The sequence below is a fragment of the Trichechus manatus genome, unplaced genomic scaffold (assembly GCF_000243295.1).
Source record: "Trichechus manatus latirostris isolate Lorelei unplaced genomic scaffold, TriManLat1.0 scaffold00202, whole genome shotgun sequence".
Classification (NCBI taxonomy): Eukaryota; Metazoa; Chordata; class Mammalia; order Sirenia; family Trichechidae; genus Trichechus; species Trichechus manatus.
Window position 1 is genome coordinate 1,789,649 of NW_004444138.1, and position 10,064 is coordinate 1,799,712.

Sequence of the window (10,064 nt, forward strand, 5' to 3'; positions counted from 1 at the left end):
TCTTTCTAATACACGCTGGGAAGCGCATGCCATAGCAATGAGTGCAATCCTGGAATCATACACTCAGATTCTAGATGCCTTAGAAAGTATTGCTGAAGACCAGACACAAAAAGGAGATATCAAAAGAGAAGCTGAAAACATTGCCAACAAAGTGTAAACACTAGAGTATGTATTTATGTGGGTTATGTGGAATAATATATTGCAGCATTTTCATCGGATGTGTCAAACTCTCCAAGATTCAGAAGTAAATTTAAAGACATGCACAGATCTCTATCAGTCCTTAACAGGGTATTTACATACTTTAAGAGAAGATTTTGAAAATTTCGAAAACACAATATATATAATCACCCTGCCTCTGGGTGGAGAGTTAACATGCTAATGAATGAAAATCAACCTCTTCCTCCATCCTGGAGAATCGAACCCTTGTCTAAAGAAAATGTATATTCATCCTCAAGCTCTGGCCACCTGCATGAAGTTCAATCCTGAATCTTCATGATAAATTTATATCTCCTTGTCTGCTCTCTGTAGAAACCCGCCTCCCCAAGCTGCGTGCGAGTAGTCTCGGAGGCAGCAGCCCCGACTGTTCCTTTCCTTGCGGAATGAAATAAAGGTGCCTTTCTGATCTTCCATCTCGGCTTTTTGTTTATTGGCTGTGACGAGTCATGCCCAGCAAAATCTGGGGTTTCCACCCTGTGACAGAAACTCTACTGTTTTGTAGTTATCATATTTTTTTTTTTTGCAATAGGAAGAAAAGGCATAAAGGACTTGATTAGACTGTGTTTTATGTCACCTGCTGTTGGCAGTGATGCCTTGGAGAAGGAGAGAAGGAAGAAAAATTTTCCCACTACCATGTAAGATCACTTTAAAAGGAATAGTGTTGGGGAGCTGATGGCCTCTCATTTCCAGGAGTTCTGTGTGGAGCACTGTCATGGATTGAATTGTGTCCCCCAAAAAATGTGTGTAGCAACTTGGCTAGGTCATGATTCCTAGTATAAGACAAGCACTTTGGCTTGGGTGTTTTGCACATGGAGGATTTTGCTGGTCCTACTAAGTCGTTCCTGTCACTGAACCTGCAGGAGCAGGCCAAGTTTCAGAAGCAGGTGGCACAGACCCAGCATCTCCCCAAGCAGGAGCCCTACTGAATCAGGAAGCGTCCTTATGAGCTGGTACCCCGGGGGCTTCCCACTGGTGGCGCAGGTCAAGTTTTCCACTAGACCTGGAGGTTTACGATGGTCAGCCTTGGGATCCTCTTATGGAACAAGAAAAACTTATTCCTGGAGTAGTCTATGTGGGCCACGTACCTTGAGGCCTTTTCGAATAACCCTAACTGAAGCCATATTTCTCCCAGTTTGGCACTGTTATAAGACTCGTATTGTCCAGAAGTAAAAAAACTGGAAATAGCAAAGACTATGCCTTTGTGGGGATCCCTCGTGGTACAGTGGTTAAGAGCTACAGCTGCGCTGCTAACCAAAAATTCAGCAGTTCGAATCTGCCAGCCGCTCCTTGAAAACCCTGTGGGCAATTCTACTCTGTCCTATAGGGTCACTATGAGTTGGAATCGACTCATTGGGGCAATGGGTTATGCCTTCATGGGTGCGCTGGTGGCACAGTGATTAAGAGCTCAGCTGCTAACCAAAAGGTCAGCAGTTCGAATCCACTAGCTGCTCCTTAGAAATCCTATGGGGCTGTTCTACTCTGTCCCGTGAGGTCGCTATGAGTCAGAACAGACTCCATGGCAACACGTTCGGTTTTTTTTGGTTTATGCCTTTGTGGAGTTTGAGTCTGATGATGTTGCCAAGATAGTTGCTGAAACAATGAACAACTACCTTTTTGGTGAAAGACTCTTAAAGTGTGATTTTATGCTGTCTGAAAAAGTACATGAAGAAGTTTTCAAAGACTGGGGGGTTCCATTTTCAAAGCCATCATATCCAGCAGTAAAACGGTATAATAAGAAATAGACACCTACAGAAAAGCTAGGGATGGAGATGCTATATAAAAACAAAGAAAAATTACTCAGGAAGAAGTTAGCTAAAAAAGGAATAGTTTATAGTTTTCCGCCATTGATTTTATCAAAAAAGAAAAAAGGAAATGTTTCAAACACTGCTTTTCAGAACTCTACAAATAGTGTCATGGTTTGAATTATGTCCCCCCAAAAATGTGTGTATCAGTTTGGCTAGGCCATGATTCCTGGTACTGTGTGATTTGCCTGTATGTTGTAAATCTGCCTCTATGATGTTAATAAGGGAGGATAGGTGGCAGTTGTGTTAGTAAGGCAGGACCTGATCTATAAGACTGGACTGTGTCCTGAGGCGATCTCTTGAGATATAAAAGACAGAAGTGAGCAGTGAGACAGGGAGACCTCATATGATCAAGAAAGCAGTGCCGGGAGCAGAGCGCATCCTTTGGACCGGGGTCCCTGCGCTGAGAAGCACCTAGTCCGGGGGAACACTGATGAGAAGGCCGAGAGAGAGAAAGCCTTCCCCTGGAGCTGACACCCTGAATTTGGACTTTTAGCCTACTTTACTGTAAGGAAATAAACTTCTCTTTGTTAAAACCATCCACTTGTGGTACTTCTGTTAAAGCAGCACTAGATGACTAAGACAGTCAGGTTTTACCTATAACAAGGAAAAGGTTTCAAGTACTCCTAGCACTCCTGAGGAGACTGAGTAGCCAGGGCTCCGCAGCAGTTTGTACACCAACATTTTCCAAGAGGCAAAAATCTGAAGTGGCTGAAATGAATGATGATAATGAAGATAATGACGTAATTTTGAAACAACCTGTAGTTGGTGTAAAAGAAGAAATACAAGAGACACAAACACCTACACAACATGTTCAGAGAAAAAAAGAAGAAAAAGAAAAAGCAAACACTCATTCTGAATGTATTATGTATAACATTTTTCTGAAAAATGTGATTTTGTTATTAGGGCTGACTCTTTAAATTTTACTAGGTGCAATGATATGCAGACATTGGCACAATTTTTGGAAGAAAAACACTGGTTTAAGTAAAAGCAGTTGGTAGTTCTGGCTTGCCTACCCTTGCTGAAATACAAGGAGCTTGCAATGGCCTGCTCATGCTGCCTCTTTGCCGTTTAATCTCCTCTGGTTTCCTTTGCGTATTTCATAGTTGGCCGTAGTTGCTGGTCAATGACCAGCAAATAAACTTCCTACAGTTATTTGTATGCAAAAAACAACAGTTAAAAAAAATAGTGTTTTCTACCCAATCTTTTTTTTTTATTGTGCTTTAAGTGAAAGTTGACAGCTCAAGTTAGTTTCTCATACAAAAATTTATACATACATTGTTATGTAACCCTAGTTGCTCTCCCTATACTGTGACAGCTCACTCCTTCCTCCTTTCCACCCCAGATTTCCCGGGTCCATTCAACCAGCTCCTGTTGCTTTCTGTCTTCTCATCTCGCCTCTGGACAGAAACTGCCCATTTATTCTCGTGTATCTACTTGAACTAAGAAGCACACTCTTCACGAGTATCATTTTATGTTTTATAGTCCAGTCTAATCTTTGTCTGAAGAGTTGCCTTCGGGAATGGTTTTAATTCTGGGTTAACAGAGAGTCTGGGGGTCATGTCTTCCCAGGTTCCTCCAGTCTCAGTCAGACCATTAAGTCTGGTCTTTTTACTAGAATTTGAGTTCTGCACCCTACTTTTCTCTTGCTCCGTCAGGGACTGTCCGTTGTGCTCCCTGTTAGGGCAGTCATTGGCGGTAGCTGGGCACCGTCTAGTTCTTCTGGTCTCAGGCTGATGGAGTCTCTGGTTTATGTGGCCCTTTCTGTCTCTTGGGCTAATATTTTGCTTGTGTCTTTGGTGTTCTTCATTCTCCTTTGCTCCAGGTGGGTTGGGACCAATTGATGCATCTTAGATGGCCACTCACTAGCTTTAAAGACCCGAGATGCCACTCACCAAAGTAGGATGCAGAACATTTTCTTAATCGACTTTGTTATGCCAATTGACCTAGATGTCCCCTGAAACCATGGTCCCCAGACTCATGCCTCTGTTACTCTGTCCCTCAAAATGTGTGGTTGTATTCAGGTAACCTCTTAGCTTTGGTTTAGATCAGTTGTGCTGACCTCCCCTGTATTGTGTGTTGTTCTTCCCTTCACCTAACATAATTCTTGTCTACTATTTAGTTAGTGAATACCCCTCTCCTCCCACCCTACACTCATATCCATCAAAGAATGTTTTCTTCTGTGTTTAAACCTTTTCTTGAGTTCTTATAATAGTGGTCTTCTGCAATATTTGTCCTTTTGCGACTAATTTCACTCAGCATAATGCCTTCCAGATTCATCCATGTTATGAGATGTTTCGTGGATTCATCGTTGTTCTTTATCTTTGAGTAGTATTCCATTGTGTGGACATACCATAATTTGTTTATTCATTTGTCCGTTGATGGGCACCTAGGTTGTTTCCATCTTTTTGCTATTGCGAACAGTGCTGCAATGAACATGGGTGTGCATATATTTACTCATGTGATGGCTCTTATTTCTCTAGGATATATTTCAAGGAGTGGGATTGCTAGATCATATGGTACTTCTATTTCTAGCTTTTTAAGGAAGCACCAAATCGATTTCCTAAATGGTTTTACATTCCCAGCAGCAGTTTAGAAGTGTTCCAATCTCTCCACAACCTCTCTAACATTTATTGTTTTGTGTTTTTTGGATTAATGCTAGCCTTGTTGGGGTGAGATGATATCTCATTGTAGCTTTGATGTGCATTTCACTAATGGCTAATGATCATGAGCATTTCCTCATGTATCTGTTGGCCGCCTGAACGTCTTCTTTGGTGAAGTGCCTATTCATATCCTTTGCCCATTTTTTAATTGGGTTACTTGTCTTTTTGTTGTTGGGGTTTTGCAGTATCTTGTAAATGTTAGAGATTAGACCCTGATGGGATATGTTGTAGTCAAAATTTTTTTTCCCTGTCTGTAGATTGTCTTTTTACTCTTTTGGTGAAGTCTTTTAATGTGCGGAAGTGTTTGATTTTTAGGCACTCCCAGTTATCGAGTTTCTCTTCTGGTGTTTGTGCATTGTTAGTAATGTTTTGTATTCTGTTTATGCCATCTATTAGGGCTCCTAGTGTTGTTCCTATTCTTATTTCCGTGATCTTTTTCATTTTAGATTTTATTTTTAGGTCTTTGATCAATTTTGAGTTAGTTTTTGCGCATGATGTGAGGTATGGGTCTTATTTCATTTTTTTTTTTGCAGATGGATATCCAGTTATGCCAGCATCATTTGTTAAAGAGACTGTCTATTCCCCATATAACGGGCTTTGGGCCTTTGTCAAATATTAGCTGCTCATAGGAGGATGAATTTATGTCTGGATTCTCATTTCTGTTTCATTGGTCTATGTATCTGTTGTTATACCAGTACCAGGCCATTTTGACTACTGTGGCAGTGTAATAGGTTCCAAAATCAGTCTACCCAATCTTATCTGCTGTTTCAGAGAGTGATATCATTTTTCAAAATGGAGTATGTTACTTTTTTTTTTTTTTTAATGAATGAGGTAGTACTAGCTCAGGTAGCAGGTGGTGGAAGAAATACCCTGTTCTTTTAGTTCCTGAATCATGTTCAGTCCATTTGGATCTCTTATGCACTGGTCTAACTTAACCTCAGGCCATCTCCAGATGCTTCTCTTCATTCCAGAGGAGGCCTTTCTAAGTGGACTTTAAAAACTTAATGCTGACCTTTCTTTAGGGAAAGGAGCTGCTAAAACCTGTATGTTTTTCTTACTAATTCACCCTGTCATCAAAAAAAAAAAAAAAAAAAAATCAAGCAATATTGAAGTGTTATCTATCTGCCTCTACAAAGTTACACTTTTCTCCGAAGAGATCTTCTAAAGGTTTGTGTAAAAATCTCCTTTCCCTTTGTGAATTGTATTCCTCAAGATAAACAGTGTCACTGTTTCTGAATTGATGAATGGCTTTGATTATTGAAGAAGCCCTGGTGGCACAGTGGTTAAGCGCTCAGCTGCTTATTGAAGGTTGAGCATTCAAACTCAACAGCCACTCTGAGGGAGAAAGATGTGGCGGTCTGCTTTTGTAAATATTGCAGCCTTAGAAACCCTGTAGGGCAGTTATACTCTGTCCTATAGGGTCACTATCAGTCGGCATCAATTTAATGGCAATGGGTTTGATTTTTTTGGTTTTTTGATTATTGAAGGTAGACCATAACCTTATTGGCTCTAGGCTTTGGATTGTTTATTTCTCACTGTAGTATTAATTCTAGCCCTGTTTTTCCAAATGTGTGCTATTTCAAATGGTTGTCCCTACTTTTACCTGAATTCACTACTATCTGATTGGTTTGTGTAACCACTCACCCAAATTAGCATTTGGAACAACAAGTCTAAGAATGCCCACTGATCCCCAATTCCATTTTTAATCGTCTTAATGTTGGGAAAGATTCTTCTACTGAATTTTGCTTCCTTGAACCACTTTTAAGCATAGTCCTTGGAATTCTGGAACTACTGCAGTTGAAATTCACTGAGGTTTGATTTCTTGTTTGTCTTACCACAGTAGTATTTGATTTTTGATGCTGATTTCTAGTATCATTTCTGCTGGTATCTGAGAGTTGAACCAAAAAACAAAACAAAACCCAAACCCACTGTCAACCAGTTGATTCTGACTCATCACGACCTCCCCTTGTGTTACAGAGTAGAACTGCTCCATAGGATTTTCTTGGTTATAATCTTTAAGGGAGCAGATTTCTAGGCCTTTGTTCTATGGGGCCTTTTTGGGGGGGGGGTACAAATGGCCAATCTTTAGTTTAATAGTCTCACACAAACTGCACCACCTGGGGAACTTCTCAGAGCTGAATGCCTATATAATTTGATCAGAAATTTCAAATCCACTTTTACTACCATGTCCAAATGAAACTGACACTCTTCATTGGGTTTGTTCAGCTCCCAGTTCTCCAAGTTTGGTTTCCATCTTGTCCATTTCAAGATGCACTTCGTATACGAAAGGTGTCCAGGTATTTTAACAGAAAATTTCCGTTTGAACTTTCTTTAGGGACTCCCAAGTCTGGTGTCTGCCCCACTTTCCCTGTTTCTTAGGTCAGGCTGAGATGTGGCATGTGCCTTGACTCATCTAACAGTTATTGTAGTTCTTTGGAGGTTATTTCTCCAGTGGTACCTTGAAACTTATGGTCTCACTGATACTCTTCATCATCTAGTTCATTAATAAATCGATAATAGGATTCTTCTCTGTAGAGTCATTGCTGCTGCCATTTTGGTTCATTTCCATGATGATGATAGCGGTCTTTGTGGTAGTTACAACTATGGATCCCCAAAGATGCCTCAGAACCTGTGAATATGTTAAATTTACTTGACAAAAGGACTTTGCAGATGTAATTAAATTAAAGATTTTTAAATGGGGGAGATTATCCTGGATTATCCAGGTGGGTCCAGTGTAATCACAAGGGTCCCTAGAGAGTGAAAGAGGGAGGCAGGAGAGTCAGAGAAGGCGATGCTGAAGTGATGGAATTGCTGGCTTTGAAGTTAGAAGAGACCACAAACTAAGGAATGCAAGCAGCCTCTAGATGCTGGAAAAGGCAAAAGAACAAATTCCCCCCTAGAGCCTCCAGAAGGAACACAGCCCTGCTGACACGTTATTTTTAGCCCAGTGAGACCCATTTTGGAACCTGTGACCTCCAGAGCTGTAAGATAATAAATTTGTGTTATTTTAAGCCACCAAATTTGTGTTAATTTGTTACAACAGCAATAGGAAGCTAACACAGACTGGATATGAGCTTTGTTCAATACTTTCATCTGAACTAGATCTAGACTGATTCATACTGAAATATCCTGGCCTTCATATTTCCTTTCAACATGTTTAGTTGAAGAATTCAGCCTTCAACTGTTAGTGATTGTTTTGGAAAACTACTCAGATAAAGCAATGAGAGAGGGCTGAATCATTCAAACTGAGTTGCCTCAGAATGCCAGGACCTCTCTCACCACTGCTGCACAATCAAGGGAATTCTCTAGTGTTTTTTGGCAAATTCCCACCTCACCAGGAATTGGGTGACCCTCCTCCAGGGGGTGTGTGGGAGTGGGGTGTGGTATAGAGAGGGTAGGGAACAGCTGCAGCTCTCCTCTTCAGCCTCAAAGGCAGAGATGGGGGGCAGATAGAAGGCGCTGCCATTGCGAGGTGGCTTCTCCCTCTAAATCCCTAGTGAGCAGAGGAGCTGGGAACCTGGTTGTAGCTTGGCATGATCTGCTAGAGCAGAAGGCTATGGAGGAGAGGCATGCTCCAACTTTTTCTTTCATTTTGGTCAGTTCAGCGGCTACCCAGCAGCCAAGCCGTCCCCTTGATGGAACGGATTCACTCTAGTGCTAGTGAAGAGCATTGTTTCATATGTTTTCTTGAAACAGAAATTTGTAGAACCATGCTTCATGCAACACTTTGATTAGGAATTAGTTCTCAGAATCCAACCATGGCAGAACCAGAAACCAAATCCGTTGCTGCCAAGTCAGTTCCGACTCATAGTGACCCTATAGGACAGAGTAGAACTACCCTATAGGATTTCCAAGGAGCAGCTGGTGGATTCAAACTGCTGACCTTTTGCTTAGCAGCCAAGCTTTTAACCACTGCACCACCATAGCAGAGGAGGCAGTTAAACATCTTTTGCTTTATCCAACTACACACACGAGTTAGAATTTGTACTAGTTTCCTGTGGCTGACGTAACAAAGTACCACAAAGTGAGTGGCATAAAACAACAGAAATTTATTCTTTCACAGTTCTACCAAAAAAAAACCCCATTGCCATCGGGTTGATTCTGACTCATAGTGACCCTAAAGGACAGAGTAGAAATGCCCTATAGAGTTTCCTAGGAGTCTGTGGTAGATTCGAACGGCTGACCTTTTGGTTAGCAGCCACAGCTCTTAACCACTGTGCCACCAGGGTTCCTCACAGATCTAGAGGCCGGAGATTCAAAATCAAAATACCAGCAGGGCCATGCTTCCTCTGAAGGCTCTAGGGGAGGATCCTTCCTTGCCTCTTCTAGCTTCTGGTGGCTGCCGGTGCTCCTTGGCTTGTGGCAGCAGCATTCCAATCTCTGCCTGTCTTCTCATAGCCTTCTTCTGTATTTGTTTCTGTTTGCACAAACTCCTCTCCTTTCTCTTATGAAGACATCAGTCATTGGATTTAAGGCCCATCTAATCTCATCTTGAAATCCTTAACTAATTACATCTGCAAAGGCCCTATTTCCAAATAAGGTCATATTCTGAAGTCCTGGGTGGATATGAATTTTTGGGGAACGCTATTAAACACACTACAAAATTATTTAGATTCTCCTGGAGTCCAGATTTTTGGGTTCCTGAAATCGGGGTTACCCACACAGGCCATCTGCCCTTTTGAACCTTGGGGGATCTGGTTCCTGGACTCACCTTCAGGTCAAATAGTAGCTTAGTGAGCAGCTTAGGAGAGAACGTTTTGCTTTAGGCATTGGGTTCTTTTGGAAAGTTATTTATATGCAGCACGCTTTGAGAAGCAGGAACTCCAGGGTCTGACTAGAGGCTGTTTTAGGATGTATGGCATGTCCTTGGCTACTGTTTCTGTAACCTGCCTTGTCCTTTGATGTCACCTTCTGAGAAATTAACATAGGAATGACCTATATAACCCGCTTTCACTGTCTCCTCCACGAAGTGCCTTCCCAACATGTTCAAGTGTGGCTGCCCTATTCAAATCATATCTACTCACAATAAATATATTCTGTTACACTAATTTTTGGTGTTTCTCTAAGCATTTAGGTTTTTGACAAACCTAATATTTATCTAAATTTAGGTTAATTATTTTATTGTTGTTGTTGTTAATTGCTGTCAAGTTGATTCCAACTCATGCCAACACCATGAGTGCTGAGTATAACTGCTCCACAGCATTTTCAAGGCTGTGGTCTTCCAGATGCAGATCACCAGGCCTGTCTTCCCAGGTGCCTCTAGGTGGGTTGAACTCCAACCTTTCAGCTAGCAATTGAGTTCTTAACCATTTGTACCACCCAGGGACTCCAATTATTTTATTACAGGCTGATTATAAATAGTGCCATCTGATAAATACATTTA

The 10,064-nt window shown here is 41.4% G+C and overlaps 1 pseudogene; it reads left to right on the forward strand.

Annotated features, from left to right (window-relative positions):
• The first annotated feature begins 1,025 nt into the window (after nucleotides 1-1,025).
• Nucleotides 1,026-2,938, forward strand: LOC101359323 (MKI67 FHA domain-interacting nucleolar phosphoprotein-like; annotated as a pseudogene).
• The last annotated feature ends 7,126 nt before the right edge of the window (nucleotides 2,939-10,064 follow it).